The sequence below is a fragment of the Manacus vitellinus genome, unplaced genomic scaffold (assembly GCF_001715985.3).
Source record: "Manacus vitellinus isolate BGI_N305 unplaced genomic scaffold, ASM171598v3 scaffold_4_pilon, whole genome shotgun sequence".
Taxonomy (NCBI): domain Eukaryota; kingdom Metazoa; phylum Chordata; class Aves; order Passeriformes; family Pipridae; genus Manacus; species Manacus vitellinus.
Genome location: NW_021940604.1, coordinates 23,063,722 through 23,086,553, shown reverse-complemented (window position 1 = coordinate 23,086,553; position 22,832 = coordinate 23,063,722). Strand labels below are relative to the sequence as shown.

Here is a 22,832-nt window from a genome sequence, read left to right as displayed (position 1 = left end):
TTCTATCACTAATTGCTTACTCCTCATTTTCAAAAGCTAGGTTACAGAGATTAGGCCTGACTTACAGAAATGCTTAGTAGCCTAGGACAGTCAGCGTCAGTCAGCACTCTGCTTGGAACACAGAGCATCCCTATATTAACTACTCACAAAAAAAAAGAAAAATGTAATGCGTCAATTTTCTTACTTAGAGAATCAAAATTATAATCACTTTTGAGCTTCATCTTTATGCCTTGGATCTCATCTCTAAACTGCAGTACAGATATTTATTAAATAAATCAGTAATAATATCTGAGTGGTTTATGTATTAGTTAATTTAAGTGATGTGCTTCAAAAAGAGCTATACATGTTCAAAAGAAAGAGATGTTATTATATACAAAATAAGGTATATGGACATTATCTGGACTTTGTCCGTGTTGTGGTTATCTTCTGGAGAAAAAATAGTTTCTTGTTATAAACTGATATGCTAACATAAAATAAAAAAACTAATCTTGACCAGAGTGTGAATGCAAAGAAGCAAATTAATTACTGCGTATCAAAACTTTAAAGTGCTTGAATCTGCAACCTTTTCATTTCTTTAAGTTTGGGGAGGGTTTTGCTGCCTTTTTTTTTTTTACAACTAACATTTTCATTATCTTAACAACACTTCAACATTTGTATCACTTTATCAAGAGGGTTGGCAATGACTCTAAAGGTTCCATTCATATGGTAACAAATGAAAGTTGCTAATTTTCATGTAGTTTGAATTAAAAGTTTTTCAAGAGGATTTAACAGATATCACCTGACAGCAAGAAATACATAAGACGCGCTGGGATGTCAGACTCTTATTCTGAGGCCTACTTCAACTATCTATCTTCAAACCCATCTATTCATTCCCCTTGTAACATCTCTGGCTTTCATTCAGCTTGTCCTTATGACAGTATGCTCCATCCTGCCATTCTTGAGACATTCCAATATTGTCTTCTTTCTCTGCGCAAGCTGCACTTGCCTTGCGCACGAGTACAGGTTTTCATTAATAAACAGGAAGTTATAATTCACTACATACATACCTTTTTGCCCTCTGGGCTGTTATTTGTAGAAATTTGCCAAAATGACAAAGGAAAATCCTCTGATGACCTAATCCCTAGTCTGGTTTGTTTAATCAAACTTAACCCAGATATACATACATTTAAACTCCATGTGTCCCACAGATACCACTCAACACTAAAAATTTATCTTGTTCCTTCCTGTGCATCAGTGAGAGAACTCAAGTCAGCAATCAGTCAGTCATGGAGGAACTGAGCAGGGGTTGAATTTAAATAACTTGCCTCTAGACATGGTAGGTAGGTGTTAGACCTGTCTAGCTAAGAACAGGCTACAGACTACTTATCAGCTATAATGGCTTTTGTAGCATAAGGTACTGCTTTTCTATGCTGACAAGCCACATCACTAATGGCAAGAGATGTATTTGTTAATGTTTATATACATATTAAGCTCTCTCACACTAACAGTATACATCAAGTTTAATCAAAACAGGTACATTCAAAGTTCATTCATATTCTTGTGTTGAGCTGTTTCCACAAGTGCTCTTCCTTAGACTTGAGAGTGAAACATACCTCAGACTTCAGAATTGAAAAGATGATTCTACTGTTATTCAAAAGAGGAGCTTAGGATCAGGAAATAATTAACATAAGAAGAGAATTTGCTCGAGGTATTGCGGTTAAGATGAAGAGTTTGACTAGATTAAACAAGACTTTGAGAGCTGTTTAGAAGGTCTATTTGTCTCCTTGGGATATGTAATTTTTTATATCCATTTTGAGTCAGTCCTTCAATATAAATAAAGCTCTGCATCTGTTTTCTAATTAAGCATTATGTCTTTTTTTTTTTCCCAGTTAAATAAACCTATTGGCTGGTATATCACTAGTTAGAATTTGTTGTTTGCATTCACAGATACAAGCAAGATTCAAGGTAACCTTTACTACATCAAAATGTGCATCACCAACACTCTTCAGTGAAACTTCTCATTTAGAAGAGAAATATTGCTGTACAACAACTGTAAATTAAATGAATTCACATTCTTTTTATACAGTTTTTTCAGCACCCCTAAAACTGGCTATTGAGAAGATTTTTCACAGGTCATATGAAGTAGAATTGTTGTTTTGTTTTGTTTTCTTGTACCAAGAGAGGAAAACAACATCAGAATAAGATTCAAAATAGATTAAAATAAATCACCTCACTGTATTAGGTTATTAGAATTTTGAAGGAGCTAGATACAAAAATTATAAATTAGTACAGATATAGGCAAAAACCCCCATAATGACTGACTTTATAATACGCAGCAGCAACTTTCCCAGGCCAAAAAGGATAAAAACAGTAGATATATTCACTAAAGTTAACTTACTTCAAAAAAACAAGTCTCAAATTTGACATCTAGACATAGAATATACAGTAACAGTAGTACAGACTAGTGAAAGATGCTATTACTTACAGGATCCAAATGTAACACCTCATAAGGGTTGTATTCTTGATACTCTCGGTCAGTTTTGGAAACTTTGTATGCAAGAAACAAAAATAATGCCCAGCCAGCAAGGAGGACTATTTTCCTGATTGGAAGAAAGAATTTTTTAAATACACAAATCCACTAGCTCTAGCACCATTCTACAAATAACATTAGAAGCCATTTGTTATCAGTCTTCAAGAAACAATATTAAAATAGCAAAAAAATATTAAAGCAGGTATTAGTAATCCAGTTACAATACCACCTTTGACACAGATAAGAGCTGCTCTGATTTCTAATTAATTTCTTTTCCTAGTTTTTAACAAAGGCAAGCCACTATCACAAAGAATCTTTCCATTCTATAGCTGTCTGTCCTCAGCAGGTATACAATAGTATTTCCTATTTTTAAAGGATGACTTATTCTTAGACAAAGTCAGTTTTAAAAAAAAAATAAAAAACCAAACCAAAATACACAAAGCTGAAATGGGCAGAAAAATATTTTCAGAGTGGGAGTATGGATATAAAGCTATTGACTTCAAACATACAAAATTATTACTCTTGTATATTTGAATATATATGTTCAGATATTAAATATTTAAGTCAAAAGACATCCCTAGCACTACTAATTTCAGTGAGTGAGAATTATTTTTCTGAACAAATAAATGCATTGTTTACTTATTTTTTTTACTGCTGAGGTTCACTGGTTTCATTTAGAAGATACTTCACGCAGTACAAACAGCATCCATCTTGATTTCAAGCCCTACTAAATAATAATGATTAACTATTAATTATTCAAATACAGCAGATTGCAAATGTCTTTTCGGTGATACAAAAGCCAATATTACAAAACTAATTCCAGCTGCTTTGATTACAGAAAATATATTTTTATTAAAAAAACAGTAAGAATTGCTTTAACGAAAAGTCATGCAAATGAAATGTACGTACTTTACTGTAGGAATTATGTTTTGTTGCGGTTGTAACAGTCGCAAACGATACCACAAGCATCTTCCATATACATTTCTTATATTCTTTAATCGAATTTGCTCTATAAAAATAAAGAGAAAGATTGTGATTAACCAAGCTGACAAAACACAGAACAACAAAAATGCTCGCTTCACCCTGGAGTAGGCAGTACAAGGTCAGTTGGAGGACTGACAAAAGGTCCAGTATTACTGGAGGAAAGAATGCTTTTTATCCATTGAAGTGACACTGCACACCCATAATCGTAAGAAGTGGGTCGGATTACTTGCTGCTACCTAAAAGGAATACATTCTGTTTCCCACATGCCACACAGCAACCGTCACTTGTGAACTCAGCCTTTGCATGTCTAATATGCACCTGTAAACTTTGCTTCTGCCATTTTATACTCAACTCCAACAAGTTCCCCATTTCAGTATGTCAGCTACTGCGTGCAGGGAAAACAAACAGAACCTAACCCACATCCAAACTGGTGTTTGTATACAATTAAAGAGTGCAGTGAGAACAACAGCTCCTTCCTCAATTCAAAATATGATGCATTTTCTTGCTCTTTGTGACATCTGCTTTTATAAGTTGCCTTCATTTGTGTTTTTTCGTTGAACAGGAAAAGGAAGGAAGATTGAAGTAATAGTTACTTGTAAGCCACATAGCTCAGTAATCCCTGCCCTTGGTAACGGAGTATCCACATCAACGACAAAGTAGCCAACAAGATTTCCTCCCTTGGTCCTTTTAGGACAGGATGAGGCTGGAAGGAAATTGTATTTATACTGTCAAACTCATCATGATGAGGGCATGGAAGTTCTCTCTGTTAAGAGCTTTAATTGTATTTCAGAGTTAATCAAGACCAACCTAGCCTTGGTCAAGGAATTCTTTTATTCTAAGAAAAGTACAGTGGAAAGCAAATAGCTTGTACAGAATTTCTGTAAATACTGAAATTACATGTTAAAAAGTCACTTCAGTCCTGTTTATGTAACTTGTCTATCCATAAACTATGCACTCTGACCTGCAACACTTCTGGACTAAGGAGGTCACTATTAATTACCTTTCTTGCAAAAGAACGAGACCACTAGGGTCTTTTCAGGCTAAAGGAGAAAGAAATAAGAGAAAAAAACTCGTCCTGCCTCAATACATTTAGATATTACTGGTGAACAAAATTTAGAAAGATAATTGTGAATTACCTAAATATGGGAATTATATTAACAACTTTGATCTGAAGCACACGTCAATCATATCCTACTGAGTCTTAAATCCACTTTTGGCCTTTTGAGCAGGTGATGTCTTCATGGAATCATAGAATGGTTTGGGTTGAAAGGGACCTTAAAGATCATTTAGTCCAAGCTCCCTGCCATAGGCAGCAACACCTTTCACTAGGCCACGTTACTCAAAGCCCCACCCTGATCTTAAACTGATCTCAACTAAAATAGTAGTTATGATACATGGAAACATTTATTATGGAAGGCAGTGACAACCTCTGTTTAGTTATTCTTAAGGTATTGGGAGGTGGGATACAGTGTTCAGTGATCTACTCAAATTTCTAAGTAAGAATGTAATTTAGATGAAAAATGCAGAACTATAGTTTGCAGTCACCAAACCATTTAAGGCAGAGAAACATGACCAGAAGTGCCAATGCTGTGTACCACATCAACCATGAGTTCAGATTTAAGGCAGATCAGATGTGAGCATTGGATGTTATTTCAAACTCTGGTTGATTTGGCAGAGAGTGGGAACACAGATGACACGTGGCCACCCACAAACTAGTAAAGTAGACAAATATTAAAGCTTGCAGAGACAAGACATCAGAACCAGAAAAAAAAGCGTATCAGTTTATTCTGAACTACCTAATTCTATAAAGTATAGCTTCCTCAAAATTCAATGACATTAAACAACCCAATGCATTTCCTGAGAGTTTTAGTAGTCCCATCACCCCCAAAGAGGGAGAAATGGAGGAGGATAATTCAATCCCCTGCATCTGATCCAACTCTTACAGTGCTTCAAAATAAGCTTCCAAACTTGCCTCTCTATTCTGTGCAAGAGATAAACCACACACAAGTACTATGCAGCTCCCCTGATCTGCAAAGATTCTTCACATACCTGAAACAGGTACTACATGAAAACTTCTAAACAAAAAGAATATGACTAAAATTTGGTTAAGCAATTGCCCAGTTAGTTTTATTCATGTAAGGCTTTAGAAAGCACTGTGAAGGAAAAGTTCAGCAGACAATGAAAACAGTGAAAATGCAACACTGACTACCTACTGGTAGAATGCAAATTAATCTGGCATTTTCTCTTTGCAACTTTTTTTTTTTTTTAAGACAAAAACCGTGGGAGATCTCTCTTGATTCAGAACTGGATTCTGCACAACCAGAAGTGAGCTAATTGTTACTTAGAATTAAACTACAATTTTTAAAGCAAAACTGAAGAGACACAGAACTAAACATAAAACTGGCATTTCAAAAAAACCAAAAAAATAACACCATTAAAGACCAGACTGACAATTAAGTTATGAGGACTAAAAAGCTCTGCTACAGAAACAAGGAAGAAAGTGTTCAGAAGGTTTTAAATGGTCACTGGACAACTATGAGCCATAGTGTGATGCTTTTATGAAAAAGTCACTGATTATACTTGAACAAATGGGGCATCACAAGCCTCACAGAAGACACATGTGCTTACATGAAGCCTAAATCCCTCATTTCAAATATTGTCAATGAATTCAGTCATTTGGTGCTGAAGCAAGACGAAACCAACTGTTCAGCAGTTCAGCCTGGTCCAATCTGTATCACAGCCCCACTAACATTTCTGCAGCACAATCAAGAGGCAGTGCTGTTTGGTCACCGTCCTGACTGACCTGACTACGCTGCTTGTAGAAATACCTAACATCAACATGAAAATGCAGTACCAGTGCTCTTGGAGAAACAGAAGGTGACTAACAGAACTCTGTTTACTTAATCATGTAAAACTACGCCTAATAGGATATGACTCCTTTTAGTGTTTTGCTAGGGTGTTTTAACAAGCTGCTGTGCCTTGTCTGTATAAACCTACACCACAATGCCCTGTTTCTCAAACCTGCTGATGTCCAGCCCTGCAAGGAGCAGATGACCCTCTCCTTTCCCCGCTTGGCATCCTCCCTGCAAGAACCACCAGTATCCTTTACCTTACCATGCCAAAAACCTTCCAAAAGTGCCTTAGAGAAAGGCACCTTGGAGAAACATAAAACAGTTGTGCAAGATAAACTGACGACTTGGCATAAAGTCAAATAAAAACTGACCACCAACTGTGGTTTATAATTATCAGAGAATTGAGGTTTTGGAACAGTTTTCCAGTAACAGTTGCAGAAGACACATTTTGTGACCAGTCTGACAACAGCAACAGAAGAAAAACAAAAAGACCAACCCGAGGCAAGTGGTATGAGCAAAATTTAAGCCCTGGGAATATGTAAACAGCACACACCTACGTCAGGTAAAAACTCCCTGGCAAAGGGAGTCCTGGAACAGGTATGCTGCACAGGGGGACCTCTTCAGCCAAATGCCAAATGAAGGCAAGATGCTAAGCAGCCACTGCATTTTTTACACATGCATCTGAACAGTTCTGGATCAAATCTAATTATAGTTGATTAAACAATATCAAAGCAAAAGCAGTTTATTAATCCCTTTCTGATCTTGGGATGGCAATGGTCTCATCTGACTGTCAATCCCAGAAGGAAAAAGGGCAGTAAAAGATGAAGGATTTTTTACAGTTACCTGTTCAGAACATAAAGAAATAATAAAATCCTACTCAAATTGAGGCTAAAGCCCAGACTACTCAAATTCTTCAGAGGTATCCTGAGGCACTTCCTCTGTCACATGCCATCATTAACACATATAAACTTGTGGAATTCAAAAACAGGAAGCTACTTGGGCAAAAGAAGGAGTACAGACAGCATCACTCCCAGTTTAGGCAGAAAGCCACTGGCAAAATACCATACTGAGTAAGAAAGCTATATTCCTACTGCATCCAGGAAAAACAGACCTCCTGTTTATTTACAGAAAATGTATGCGATTGCACCAAAGAAAATACTTATCTTGTTAGGAAGACACTGATTGCAGAAAAAAAAATAAATAAAAAAAAACTTAAAAAAAATTAAAAAGAGAGAAAAAAAAAGGAAATAAGGACTATTTTTTAAAAAAGAAAATTAAAAAAGAAAACTACAAAAGGAAAAGAAAAAGAAAGAAAATTTTAAAAGGTTAGCAAAGGCCTCAATACCTGTGCTTAACAAAAGTAGCAACATACTCCTAATGAGAAAGTTGTGGATAAATGAGGTCTTTTTTGCTTTGCCTTTGTCTCCCAAGGAAGTTCCTTTTTACACAAGTGGATTTGCCATGCCACAGAACTGGCACACTGTCCTTGCAATACCCTGCAGACCCTGATCGCACAGGAGTAAATATATTACATACTGCTCAAGGTAAAGCTCTGCAGTGAAATGTGAATTGTACCTTCTTTGGATTTTAGCTCTGGAATCCTTGTTCTGTCAGTGAAAGAGATTCAGAGTTTGAAAAGCAGAGGAGTTCTCCTGTTTCTTGTTGGTCCAGATCATTGCTCCCCATTACAGTATGAGAGCACTTCTGACAACATCCTTTGATGATCCATCTTTACAGGGAGACAAGCTGGGGGGAGGGTGGGGATTGAGGGGGGAAACGCTTTTCCTTTAGTCAAAATGACTTCTCATTCAATGGGCAAAACCCTTAACAATAGTGAATCTCTCCTACATTTTTAAAATAGGTATTAAACAGCCTTGAAAAGCAAAGGCATAATACATCCCTGGGCTTTTGAGTTAATCTCACTAACAATAATCATTGCATCAAGATATTGTTAAAGCACCCTCTCAGAGGATGATGCCGACTGCAGTTCATTTCTGTAAATAATCTGGGGAAGCATCCCATGCTTGCTTTATTTCCCTCCAAATTGTTCCGGATGCATCCAAGGTTCCTGAGATACACAAGTAGATTTTTACCAATACAATTCTAACTCACAGGGGTTCTCACAAGTACCTATGTATAATATCTTAACCAATGTATGCAAATATCCAGCCAAAACTACATCTTAACATACTTTTCAAGTTCTCAAGAAATACAACTAGTACTGATACAAAAGAAAATCTGTGTACCATCTCTTTCATTTATTCAGTAAGCGCCACAGAATGGTTGGGTTAGAAGGGACCTTAAAGATCATCCAGTCCAAAACCCCTTATCCTGGGCAGGGATGCCACTCACTAGACCAGGTTGCTCAAAGCCCTGTGCAATCTGGCCTTGAACACTGCCAGGGACAGGGCATCCACAACTTTCTTCAGGGCAACCTCCTTCAGTACCTTGCCACCCTCACAGTAAAGAATTTCTTCCTAACATCTAATCTAAGTGTCTCCTTGTTTTAAAAACACACAGATACACCTATACACAGATCCTATAAGTATCCATCTGCATAAAAAGTCACTCTTTCTCTTTTTATAAGTCCTCTTTAAGTACTGAAAAGCCACAATAAGGTCTATTCAGAGCCTTTTCTTCTCCAGGCTGAACAACTTCAGTTCTCTCAGACTGTCTTCATAGAGGAGGTGCTCCAGCCCTCTGATCATCTTCACGGCCCTCCTCTGGACTTCTTCCAACAAGTCCATGTCTTTCTTGTACTGAGGACCCCAGACCTGGACATAGGTTTCACAGGATCAGAGCTGAGGGGCAGAACAACCTCCCTCGACCTGCTGGCCTCGCTTCTCTTGAGGCAGCCCAGGATGCAGTTGGCTCTCTGGGCTGCAAGCACACACTGCTGGCTCATGTCCAGCTTTTTATCCACGAGAACCCCCACATCCTTCTCCACAGGGCTGCTCTCAATGAGTTCTTCTCCGGTCTGTACTCATGTCTGGGATTGCCCTGACCCAAGTGCAGCACTTTGCATTTGGACTTGTTGAAACTCACGAGGTTCTCATGGGCCCACTTCTCAAGTTTGTCCAGGTTCCTCTGGACAGCATCCCATCCTTCAGGAGTGTCAACTGTACCATTCAGCTTTGTGTCATCTGCAAACTTGCTGAGGGTGCACTTGATCTCACTATGTCAATGATAAATTTACTAAAGAGACAGAGCCCTGAGAGACATCCCTCGGGACCAGTCTCTGCCTGGACATAGAGTCATTGACCACAAGTCTCTGGCTGCACCCATCCAGCCAATTATTTATTCACTGAATAGTCCACCCTTCAATTTGTATTTCTCCAATCTGAAGATAAGGATGTCACATGGGACTGTCACAGAGGCCTTATGAAATGTAGGTAGATGACATAGGTTGGTCTTTCCTTGTTGATATTGCAGTCAATTCCTTTGTATTCCAGGTGACAACATGGGTATCATGGGTTGGTCAGAACTTATATATGCCTCTGGAATATCCAAGTCTGTAAGACAGAGGTGTCTAACTTTTCTGGGTGGGTAACCTAGACCACACAGTTCTTGGGTAAAAACAGAACAACTAAACACTCAGGTTCGAAGAGACCTCTGGAGATCACCTAATCCAACCCTGCTGCTCAGGAGGGTCAACAAAGCAGCTGCTCAAGGTCTGGCTGTAGGCCTTTGAGTAGCTTCAAGGACAGAGAGCTCACTGTCCTTCTGAGCAGCCTGTTCTACAGTTTGATCATCCTCACGAGGCAACAATTTTTCTCACATCTGTCTCAACCTCTGTTCTTTACCCATCACACAATGGGTGAGGAACACAGAAGGAAGCTACTCACAGGCTGGATTTGCTGTTTCCATAGATTGTGTCTATAACTGAGCCATGTCTGACTTTTAAGTTTGAAGTTCACCCATCTTATATATTTGTTTCCAAAGAAACAGGAGGATACACTTAATCCTTAGGTATGCTTGACAAATGATCCCTACCTAGACCTAGCCTCCAGGCTCTGAAGGTCCCAAGAAGAGATCCAAAAGAAAACCTAAGGAAGATTCTTTTTCATTCTCCTCATGAAAGAAAGAAGTATTACACACTCATTGGAAATGGGAAATTCTAGAAGTGATAGAATGAAAAGAGGTACAGAAAAGTTTTAATCTCCAGAATCTTGTTCTAGCTGCAACACAGGTCAGCTTCAGGGAAAAAAATACCACAAACAAGGCTATTGTCATCAGTACTTATAACTAAAGCATATAAAATTTTAAAAATATCATAGTCAATTTGTAGGACAGCTAAAAGCTACCAAAAAAACTAATACCCAGAATACATGGAAGCCACCGGTTTTCCATCATTCTACCTCAAACAGCAGGAAAGAACAGAAGTACATCCTAGCCTCCTGTGTCCTTTCTACCTCCAGGCTACCAAGAAAAGCAAAGGCAGAAAGTCTAAAATACAGCTCCCGTGGACTTTGTGAGAGAGAGAAATAGGAAGGAAGAGGTGCACATGAAATATTCTGCCCACCAGATGCAGACGATTCATCCAAAGGAGAATGCTGTTGGTTTCAAAAGAAAATTACTTCTTTCAGTAAGGAACACAGAGTGACACAGTTCTGCAGCCCTAGGAAATGCTAAGATCACTTCAAAAACAGACTTTCACAAAAATTATTTGCAGCATGTCATCCTCTCTCTACACTCAAATGGAAAACTTGTACCTGTGGAAAGCATCAAGAGATGCAAGTAATACACACAGCATGCAAGTCTTGAGTAAAGACTACAACCCAAGGGTACTGCAGCTCTAAACATGACATCTGTTCTGTTAAAACTGAGGGCAACAGGCTCAGTCGAAACACTCTTTCTGGGTTTGCTGTTTTTTATTCAGGGTTCTACAGTTCTAATCCTCTGAACTGTGCACTAAATACATTCTTCCCATTTACTTTTCAACAGCTATGTGTATGTATACATATACAAAATCTGAGGTCTTGGGCTTTTTCCTGCTTCAACAATTACAGAAATTAAACAATTGTAAGAACAATTTATTTACTGAGGTCTTGAACTGAGGATCTCTGAACAAATTTACTTTTTAAGCACTGAACCATTTCTCAGATAACAGCTGATGAATACAAGTATGAAAAGGCTACCCTACTGCCTTACTAGGCCATTTTTGCTTAACTCTATTGACATTTTCCTTGATAATTATTATAAAATAAGACTCCACGTGGATACAGTATAGTAACTGAGAACAATTTAAAAATCACAGTGTTAGGAAAAAACTCTACAAAAAAGCTACTAATAAACACTGATAACGATGTTATAAAGCAGTAACCCATCTTTGCCAGCAGCTAAAAGGCAGGATTCAAACTCACAGTAAACTCAAAAAGTCAGAAACTCCTCTGAAGTACTAAGTAATTTCAAACCTTATTATAATAGGATTGACTTGCAGAACTCCAAATTCAAGAGGCATGAAGCAAATTAAAGTCATTTTAAAATGTTCTAAAATGCATTTGCTTAAATCCAGAAGCCTTTAAATGACCACTAGTGTTTTCGTTAGGATTTAAAAAAAAAAAAAGAAAAAAAAAAGTGTTTCAGGACTTTGTACTGACCATAGCAGTGAAGAATGAAATAATCTAATAGATGCCTTCTAACTTTAACATCTATTATTGTAAGAATTGTCGTCATTACCTTGAGTTTAGCTACAAAGAGGTCATGTCCAAGTTAGCCTCTTCACTACCACATTTACAGCTGAATAATCTGACCCTAGTTGTTTTCAAAGAGATTTTTTCTGTCTAGCAAATATTCACAGAAATAACCCAAAAAATATCATGTGTTTTGAGTCACATTAAAGCTCCAAGCAGCCCATAAACTACAAAAAGTCCTGTGAAAGACTTTAATAGCACGGCTGCTCTTTCCAGAGCATGTTTTGCAGCAACTACATTAAGCTTAAAAGGGACAAAAAGTAACCTAACTTTTCATTCACACAGTTCGACACAGAGGTGCCAACTAAAAGACAGCATTTGTTCCTAAAAATTTTAATAAACAGCAACATAAGATGATTCAACATCTTGCAAGTTAACTTCTTTTCAGAGTTTACTTACTCAAACTTTCTGTTTACAGTCTCAGGGCACAGTTCCACACTGCACTACTCCTAATCAAGCCATTTCCAAGCCTTGTCCTTCCTATTAGTATACTGTCTTATTTGTACTGACAAAACCATCAGTGGGAATAACTATACTAAATTTTAAGCTACATCACCTAAATTACCACATTTATAGTAGGGCTGGACCTACAGGTGTATTGTAAAACTTCAAGAGAATCTGAGAGGAATCAGAAAACTGGCCATTTTAATATGGAACGACACTCATGTGAGTTAGGTTATCAATTTCAGATGAAATCAGCAACAACGCTGGGCTCCAAGAATACACATTCTTAATTATTAGCTTGATTTTATCAGTTTAGTGCGGTAGGAAACAAGAATTCATTCAATCCAAACCAAACGTAGACAAAAGTCACTTAGCATATCACCAATCACTGAACCTGTGTTCAGTGTTGTTCTGATGCACACCTCGAAGGAACTATAATAAAGGATCAAATTAGCAGACACAGGGATAAGTACCATACATCCACTTATCATCAGTGGGGCTTTTGTGAAGGTAAAGTCCTCTAGAGGAAGTAAACATATGGAAGAGGAGATACTACTGATACAGTCTGTGGTTTCCAAAAGGTTTTTGAAAGGTTCCTCTTCGAAGTCTTTCAGGACAACAATCTAACTATTGCAAAAATAAATATGTGACTAGAAGAGAGAGTGAATGGCCAATTCTCACAGCAGAAGGAAATCACCAGGAGCTCTGTAGGAACTGGAACTACAACACTCATATTTCACTAATAAATAACCTGAGTAAAAGGGTGAGCAGTAAAATAAGGCTTCTGGATGATTTTAACTTATTCTGGGTAACAAAGACAAGGGCATCCTGAAAAATTGTAAAGATCAAGTGAGTAGACTACAGAATGGTGCACGAAATTCAGGGTATGAAAACGTGAAGAGCAATGGGAACTATGCTAATATAATATGTACTATGATGAGCTTGAGGCTGACCATTATCTCTCAGGAATGCAGTCTTGGTGTTGTGAAAAACTGCTCTGTATAAACCTCAGCTGAATGCTTATTAGTTATAAAAATCAAAGCAAATGTTTAGAGCATTCCTATGAGGAAAGGAGGGCAACATTACTCCACCACATAAGTTTGAGCCATGTACAAGCTTGAGGCTGTACATACTTCGAGTATGATGCACTGTCCTAGTCCCCACCTCTCAAAGAGGGGCAACTAGAAAACATTTGATTACGGTGAACGGGGGTCATCAAACATATGAGAAGATTTATGTCCAAAATATAAGCTACAAATCTTCCAGCTGGGAGAGAGTCAAGTGCAAGGAGAGGTAATGGAAGGCTGTAAAAAACCTAAGTGACAGCCAGGACAGACAGAACTGAATGTTTACTGCCTCTTCCAGTAGAGGAAATAAGGATCATCAAGTAACATCAGAAGATGGTGCAAAACAAAGCTGATTATTTGCAGTGTGGGCAGCCAAGCTGGTGACCTCCTTACCATAGGATGGTATAGATGCTATAATAAAAGAGTCGCTGAACTGAAAACCACTGGAAACAGGGAGAATGTGCAAAGGAAGCAGCATTTATGCTTGTCCCGTTATTCCTTCCTTAAGGCATACACTTCTGTAATACCACATAAAAAAAGACACCTGACCTGACCCAGTATAACCATTCTTTTGTTTCTAAAGAAAAAAGGGTATTTGAAACTTTATTGGTAAGCCTCTGCAGAAGCCACAATCCTTGCAAATATTCTAGTTTCAAATAGTTCATCCAGCAAACCAAGATAAAGGAATCTTCTGAATTTAAAATGCTCATAGGCAATTTTCTGTAAAAGGGAAATACTAAGTGAAAATCTGAAAACACCTCTTCAATCTTCTTAATTGTACAATTATTTAAAAACTGGTGCAGACACTAATCTTTTTGCTCAGGAAAGAAATTAAGTACCTATTTTGGGCCTCTCCCTTTTCTTAGTATGTTCTAGACAGCACGACCCCCTTCACCATGAAATGGAGATGCGGATGTCTGGTCCTGGCTAATAACTGAGGGAAAGGCCCACAAACCCCACGGCGGGAGAAGGTAGCACTGCAGGTGCAAGGATGTAGCAGAAGCCTAGTTTATACTTATTCAGATTGCTGCAGGTCTGAGCCCTTCTTCACAGGCATGAGTTTGAAGAACAAATAAAAAAAAAAAACAAACCTCCACGACAACCAACCAACCAAAACAAAATAAACCAACCAACCACTAAAAAACCTATGGAATTGCTGTTGATTCCATTCTTTGCCATTTACCTTGCTCATCTCTCAAAATTCCTGCTCACCCTGTAAGAATGGCTTAGCTGCTCATGAGACCATAACTGAATCACACTTTACTACTGAATATATCAGGTTAGATAGCACCAACTTGAATTCTCTAATACATAGCCTGGATATCCTGATAGTTTAGTATCATCTATGTGAGTAATGAAGATATCCTTGCAGCAAATATTAACTGAACAAGGCGTGTAATAAAACTTAGGACACAGTTTACATAAGCTTCCATAACAAAGGTTGAATTTTTTAAAAATAGAAACTACTTTATTTTCATGTGCATGCAGTGAAAGTGAAGTTCTTGTAATAGCTTGGTCTTCAACTTGCCACAAAAAGTTTTTCAGAGTTAAGTGTTCAGGACAGTGTTGAAACTACTCAACTAATCTGTAACAAAGGGCTATTAATTTTATTTTACTGCTAGGAAGCTACAGTGCTCATAATAATATTACAATAGTTAAACTCCATGAAATGACAGGGGTTTTTTCCCCCCCAAATAACAGAGCAGTTTGGATAACTATTCAAATGCTTTGTTTTGAAAAATATTTTTAGAGACAATTGCTAGGCATTACTAGTAACATCTCATAACGTTTGTCCCTTCTTCAAATGTTTCTCAAAAAAAACCCTACTGCTTCAAAATAGCAATATAGTAAAAAACCCTACCAAAATAGTGTTAAGCATCACCATTACATTGTATTCTGCCTTCTAACAGTTACCTAATAAGCTGTATTTTTCTGAACTTAAAATGGTTTAAGTCAACCATGGTACACTCAGTCTCTCAGTACCTCAAAAATCTCAATTTGTACGTAAGAACAGTTCTTAAATGCATAACTGCATTTCACTGACTCTCCTCCCACTTCCTGACACAGTGATGAAAGGTTATATTAACAGGAAAGGATAAGCATACACACATATGGGCACAAAATGCTTATATTCACAGACATCAAGTTTTCACACTCATGCTTATCCACCACAGCAGCAATGAGCATGGCATCCTGTAGTTTTATCCTGTGGTTTTATCCTGTCCTTTACCAGCATCCTGTACTTTATCCTGTATTACTAAATACCAAAACACTGTGAAATACTTTTGGAGTAAGGTTAACAAGATTTCAGTGAGCTGTAGCCAAGAACAGGCATCACAATTAACCCACTCCAACCAATCTTATCTCACACCAGAGGATTAGAAGCAGCACAGAAGAATTTTACCAGGAGTGGAAGCAGCATCTCCCCCAGCTGCTGTGGGGTAGAAATGCTCATTATTCCATTACAGATAAAACAGAAGAATCACTGCCTGTGTTCTCTGCACTGGCTTGAGTCACATCTAAGTTGCAGACTCACTGTTTGTCCTTAGAGAGCCAAATAAACTTTCTAGCCTCCGTTCCCCTACTTACAAGTTAAAGCAGAGGATTAATATAAATCTCTAAAAACAGCCTCAAGATATACAGATGAAAAGTGTACCAAAAAAATTACACAGAAACCTTAACATTTACACTACTACATAGAGAGATCCAGTATAGTGGGCAGGTATACAGAGAAACAGGGTTCTTAATACAGAAGATCTTACTCAGGTCTTCTACTCAAGGTTTTGAAAGTGAGTGTCAAGTACTGGCTACCTATAGAAGTATGCAAAAAACCCCACTGCTTCAGAACAGCATTACAGTAAAAATTTAACAAAGTAATATTAAGTGTCAACATTAAATTATAGTCCCCCTTTTAATGGTCACCTAGTAAGCTGTATTTTTGAAATATTTCTGCATTCTGCCCAGCCTCAAAGCAAAAAGGCTAGCCTAGAACCAGAGCTCTCAAACTGCCTATGCTACTTCCTAGAGGCATGGCATCTTCAAAGATTAGCAGGGAATAGCCTCTTTTAGCCAGATTTTTTAAAGGTTTTCTTTGTATTGAACCAGTGCTCTTCAAGAAAATTTTTCTACATCTCAAACAGAAACACTTGAGAGGGGAGAGTGCAAGGGAAGAAGATTAAAGAGCAACAGGACAACATTTAGCCAGGGCTCCCCAACAACAGCAACACCCACCCCACTCCCCCAAAAAAAACTAAACACAAACAACCAACTAAAAACAAACAAACAAAAAACCCCACACACACTCTGTATGGATCTCTATTACAATGAAAGTACACTGAACAGCTTTTATCCATTTCATATAATTACTTTTTCCTACATACAAAAATGCAGCAGATCTTTTTTCTTTTTTTTTTTAATCTTTTCTACAGCAGGTGTTTCTGTTCTTACACTTGTAGAAGGAAGATCTATGTTCCAAGCAGAATATCTCCTACAGCCTCTTTTCTATCAGAGACTGCAAACTTTTATTAACAGTATCCCTGCATTCACAGCTGTTATTCTTTGGGAGTTTTGAACTATTTTCAAAATCTTTTTGTTCAAGTTACTGTAAAAGACTCAGGACAGAGACATTTATTCTTTCCAGCAACTTTGTAATACATTATGAATACCTAATGCCCTCAAACAGGATAATTTATTTAATGCAGACCTAAATAAACTAAAAACAATGGGTAAAATGAAGAACTTCCAGATAGATGCACTAAACTGCAAAGCACATCACAACCTATGACCACCTGTTTCAGCACAGCTTTACGAGTCTCAATTCAGCAGCACAGGTGGAAGTCAAAAAGTACACAAAGTTCAGCAAACACATCAGCATTGTGCAACAACTGGCAAATTATCCAACTAAACTCATTCACCTCTTGCTCTCCATTTCCTTTCTAGATTCTGACATTTAATCTACACAAACCTTCACTGAAATTGGTTCAAAGCAAGTCCAACAATAGGAAGATACTTTGATGGGCACTCCTCCACCACAAATTGCTGGGAAAAAAACATCTTTTCTTCACCTCTTGCAATTAAGTTTTTGAAAGACAACTTAAAAATTCCCACTGCAGAAAATACCTTCTCATTAAGAAGTGAATCTGCACCAGAATAACTTTTTAGCAATCATATTTTTTGTTCCCAATTAAGAGCAGTCCTTGCAATAGTTTTCCTCACAGTAATTAGGCTAAATTTATACCAGTATTTTCCCAAAACAGAGGTGATCCAGAAAAAGTATGAAATTCTTCTAATAAAACACATATACACACATATATGTTCTCAAGATACCAGTCAAGGATAAACAATACAGCAGTTTCACCATCACCTGAAGCCATCACCACCACTGAAAGGATCAATCTTCTTCCCTCACTGTCACATCCTGCACCACCCCAAGCATCCATAAAGTCCTACCCAGAAACTAACACACATTAAAAGCAAGACTGAAAGAAGAAAAAAAAAAAAAAGGCCAAAAATTAATCTCAGCTAAAACAAGCTTATTGCAGTCACCCACACTGTTTGGGTGCTCTATTTGGCACAAGGGAGGGTGAGAAATAAGAGCACTACTGCCTTGATGCAGTTATGAAACTGCAGCCCAAGACACAACGCTGAACAATTAACCTTTTATAAGTGCCTTATTAGCTCTAGAGTGAACACTGAGGAGGTAAAGTCATCGGGAAAAATGCAGTTTAAAAACTCAGTCATCTGCTTGTTTGGTTTATCAAAGCTGAGGTAATGAAATTACAGGACAGTTCACAGGGTGACTAGCACACCACAGCAAAGCCCTCCCAAATATTAGTACCAACCCCTACTGCAAGCTGCAGCAACACTTCATATGGACTCTCTCGGAATGCCTGCAGAAGGCAGGTTTAGACACTCAGGAAATAAAGGAAGCTCAAATTTTACTCAGGACTTTTGAGACACAAATCATGCTGTTCTTCCCAACAGTAGAACTGAAAAGGCCTTTCAGAAGTTTATTTTAAGAAGCACTAACAGCAAAATCTTAATGGCTCTCCTACTAAAAATCTGACATTAGGTAACACAATTTGAGTTTCCTCCATATAGTGAAGCAATATAGACACAGTCTTACTCTCCAATCTTCACTATAGCAAAAACAAACACTGAGTTTTTGGGGGTTTTATTTATTCTATGAGCATTTACTACAAAACTACAGTACAGAACAAATCCTAGAATGTTACAGGCCATCAGCAATTCCCAGATTTTTGCTGTTCCTCCACTGGCACTCTACTGTATCACGTAGCAGCAATCCATGGCAGTGCATTTGTAGAAGGCAACTGCAAGCACCGAAGGCTCGACTTCCCCGCTAAAAGCATTTCACTCTTGCTTCAGACTAGCTCTAGTCTGCTCTTACAAAACAATGTGGCTGAAGCTCATCTTCCAACCTAGTTTTTACCAAAAAAGGAATCTGGTCTGTGTCTTCTGGATGCTCTGCTTTACATTGCAAAAAGGGTCTTGAAGCAAGGAGGACAGGCATTTGCTCTGCTTCAAAAGTTCCCTCTGACCTGCTCTTTTCACTGCCTACAGGCTCTCCTCGAGCTGGAGCTGAAACAGCTCACCTGTCCAGCTGCACTTCACCAAGTCCACCCAGGGCCACAAAGGCTGGGTTCTCTAGCATAGGCAGGGCAAAACACAGTCCCACAACAAAAATGTTAGTTAGTTCTACACACAGAGAGCAGAGGTCTTGGCAGATCTTATTCAATTTGACCCAGCACTGTGCCCCTCTGGTTGGAAACCCTGCCCTAAATGAGCATAAAAATACACATCTCATATCAACATCCAGATATTCCTGCTCACTAAAGGAATCAGGAACTAGCAGTGCTGGAAGACTTCAAGACATAGGCCTTCTCTCAGCTTCTGAAACGTGTGGTTTGGCTTTGTCTTGGTTTGTTGTACAAGTGAGTTACTAAAACTAGTGAGTTACTCTGAAAACAAAGTCATGGCTAAACAATCCATACTTTGCATCATTACAAGGTTTTAATTTATTCTTGAAATCTGGTTCAAATGCCAGGACAGGTATGGTTGAATTAATACAAAAAGCTGTGAAAAAACTACTGAGGGCATTTTGCTGGAAATGAGCCACCCAAGAACCATACACTTAAACAACTCAAACAACACAATATTCTACTACTTAGCAGACTTACTGAGATCTTACTTAATAGATCAACATTAGTTCCCAGTGTTGATCTGTACAACACCTCAACTCTTCATTTAAAAACAGTCTGCAGAACAGAACTCACCCAGGAGACTGCAGGCACGCTATTAATCTATATGCTAAAAACTAGACCATATTCACATTTTAAAATCCATTAAGACAATTATGAGGCAGAACCATTCATTGCTATGCCTGGTAATTTTCACTTAGTTGATTCATTTTTTTCGTACCAACAGCATAATAAAATTTATCTTTTGTTTTGGAAAGTATGGTTTGATACAACCTTGTAAGAATCTAGCACTAATTGCAGAACAATATGCAACAGGCCTTCCATACTCTGGATGATGCTGGCTAGAGGAAAAGAAATTATTAATGTTTAATGGCAGGCCTATTTAAAAACTGAGTAAAATCCATACAGCCATATTCCAAAGTCAGGTTTTCATTTCCTGCCATTCTGTAAGGATATCTGAAGATCAAATATGTAAGGTGAGTAAAGTGTTTCCAAGTTTGACAGCATTTCTACAGCTTTTCCTGCTTCTGTCAGCCCCTTGAAACTGAAGTTAACATCACTCAGTGTCCCTGCTGGCCATACCATTCTGCACAGCATCTCAAGTAAGTCACAACCATTTTCCCAAGAAGCAGCTCCTAAGAACTACAGAGGAAGTAAAGCATTATTCAAGAGAAAGAGAGATTTTCTCCCCCACTGCCTCCCACCCTTCACCAGAACAAAAATAAAATAAAAATACTGAGTTTTGGAGAAAGGTTACAGAAGTAATCTTCTCTCTCAGATCCCCTGCTTCTTAAATACAACCCAAAGATTACAAAACATCTTCAACAGTAACACCTCCCTCTTGCAACAGTCAGGACACAGAAAGATGAGGCAGAGAAACCTTTCTTTTCAGCAGAAAGAGCTAACTCCTCAGCCAGAGAAGTAGTATCTGGAGGGCAGAGACCAGTCCTCCAAAGAGGTCCTGTCAGAAGCCACATCTGTCAGCAATCAAGACCGTGAATAGCTATTATTTAGCACCAAAACATTTGTTGTCTTACTCCCTAACAGAAAGTACAGGATTAAGATTTCATTGCTGAGTATTTCTTTTACGTATAAAACTAAGTTAAGCAGAACCTGGCAAGCCATTTAAAACGGCATCAAAAACACCAGATACTGAATGTAAAAAGATGCAGGGAGCAAAAGGGATTCTTCACAGATTTCAAGGCACAAGCGTTCTTAAGAGGTCTGTAGGTTTCAGCGATGGAAACACACCAAGCATCCCCGTTTTACTCAGCGTTTACTATCCTGCTTTTAAATACAATTTCTACAGCTTTTTTAATCTCAAAACTGCAGTTAAAAATGTGTTCCTGCGCAGCCCATATACCAAAACGCCTTCTCCTTCCAAGAATAGAGGGATGCAGTAAAGACAAAAAGGAAAATTACTTTGGAAATGAAATTCTGAACTATTAGGAGAAACTTTCTAACGCAGCTCGGTGACACAAAGCATCACCCCGAAGGGTGGAACAGAAATGTAACCCTTCGGACATTTAACCGCGACTTGTAGCGGGAAAATATTAAATCCTCTTTTCACACTCGCTGTGACCTTATGGCACACAAAAGCAGAGCTCGGTAACTTTTCCTCTCTGGCCTCAACTCAATAGCTTATTCTCTTCTCCACGGCTAAAATTTAGGTCACCCGCCCTGAAACACTCCGGGAAGGCAGGGAGGAAAACCCAAGCCCCAAACAAAGCCCCGGACCCCGGCGCAGCGATGACTCTGCAGGAGCAGCGGCGCGGAGCCGGGCGGGCTCGGGGGGCGGCCCCTCGGACCCCGGGCCCGCTCGATGGCTGACGGCGAACACACCCGCGGGGCCGCCGCCTCCCGCCCGCCGCATCCGGGGGTCGCGGGGCAGGGCCCGGGCCGGCCGAGCGCCCCGGCTGGGGCGGCCCCCGCCGCGGGCCGGCCCGGCCCCCGCTATGCACGGCGGGCGGCGGCGAAGGCGGGCAGAGGAAGAGCCCGGCTGTGCCCGGGGCCGGGCCGCTCACCGGCGTGCTGGTCCCGTGCCCACAGGTAGTAGGTGGCGGGGATGACGAATGAGCCCCACGAAGCTGGTGAGGAAGTAGAAGAACTGTGTTGCCGCTGTCGTCGTACTGGAAACTGCTGCCTTGCCCGCCATGGCCGCGCCGGGCCCGCCGTCCCCGCCGCCGCCGCCGCCGCTGCTGCTGCTACCGGCGGCCCCCCGGTGTCGCCGCCCCGGGGCCGACAGCCGCTCCGGGATCCCCGCGAGATTCCCACGCTCCCCCGCTCCCCCGCCCCTTCCCGGGCCAGAAGGAGACGTGTCACTGCTCAAGCCACCATAGCTGAGCCTGTGGCGTCACGGGCCCGCCCGCCCGCAGCCCCCCCCGGCCGCTAGTTGGCTCGTCGGAAAGGCCCTCCCGTCAGGATCGGGGAATCCATCGCGGAAACCCACGGTGGGGAGGGCTGCGAGGGAGCGCGGTGGGGCACCTGGTCCGGCCGCCCTGCTCAAACAGGGCCGACCTGGAGCACATGTCACAGAATCACAGAATCGTTCGGGTTGGAAGGGACCTCTGGAGATCATTCAGTCCAACCCCCTGCCAAGGCAGGGTCGCCTAGAACAGGTGACACAGGAAGTCATCCAAGTGGGTTCGGAATGTCTCCAGAGAGGGAGACTCCACGACCTCCCTGAGCAGCCTGTTCCAGTGCTCTGCTACCTTCAGTGTAAAGAAATTCTTCCTTACGTTGAGGTGAAACTTCCTGTTTATGGCTGTTGCTCCTTGTCACTGGGCATCATCCTCTTGGCACCCGCCTTTGAGATATTTACATGCATTAATGAGATCCCTTCTCAGTCTTATCTAGACTAAACAGGCCCAGCTCCTTCAATCTCTCCTCACAAGATATATGCTCCACACAGCTCATCATCTTTGTGGCCCTCTGCTGGACCCTCTCCAGTAGCTCCTTGTCTTTTTTTCTACTGAGGAGCCCAGAACTGGGCACAGCACTCCAGATGTGGCCTCACCAGGGCTGAGTAGAGGGGGAGGATCACCGCCCCCTTCCCAATGCACCCC

The 22,832-nt window shown here is 39.8% G+C and overlaps 1 protein-coding gene across 1 annotated transcript in view; it reads right to left on the bottom strand.

The window, feature by feature from the left end:
• The window catches only part of SEC63 (SEC63 homolog, protein translocation regulator), a 60,741-nt gene extending 38,768 nt beyond the window's left edge, over nucleotides 1–21,973 (bottom strand). Inside the window, exons 1-3 of the mRNA XM_029962768.1 lie at nucleotides 21,792–21,973; nucleotides 3,419–3,518; nucleotides 2,465–2,579 (exon numbers count right to left, since the gene is read on the bottom strand). The gene's annotated coding sequence lies outside the window, so the exon portion shown is untranslated. The remainder of the gene's footprint in view (nucleotides 1–2,464; nucleotides 2,580–3,418; nucleotides 3,519–21,791) is intronic.
• Between the last annotated feature and the right edge of the window lie 859 nt (nucleotides 21,974–22,832).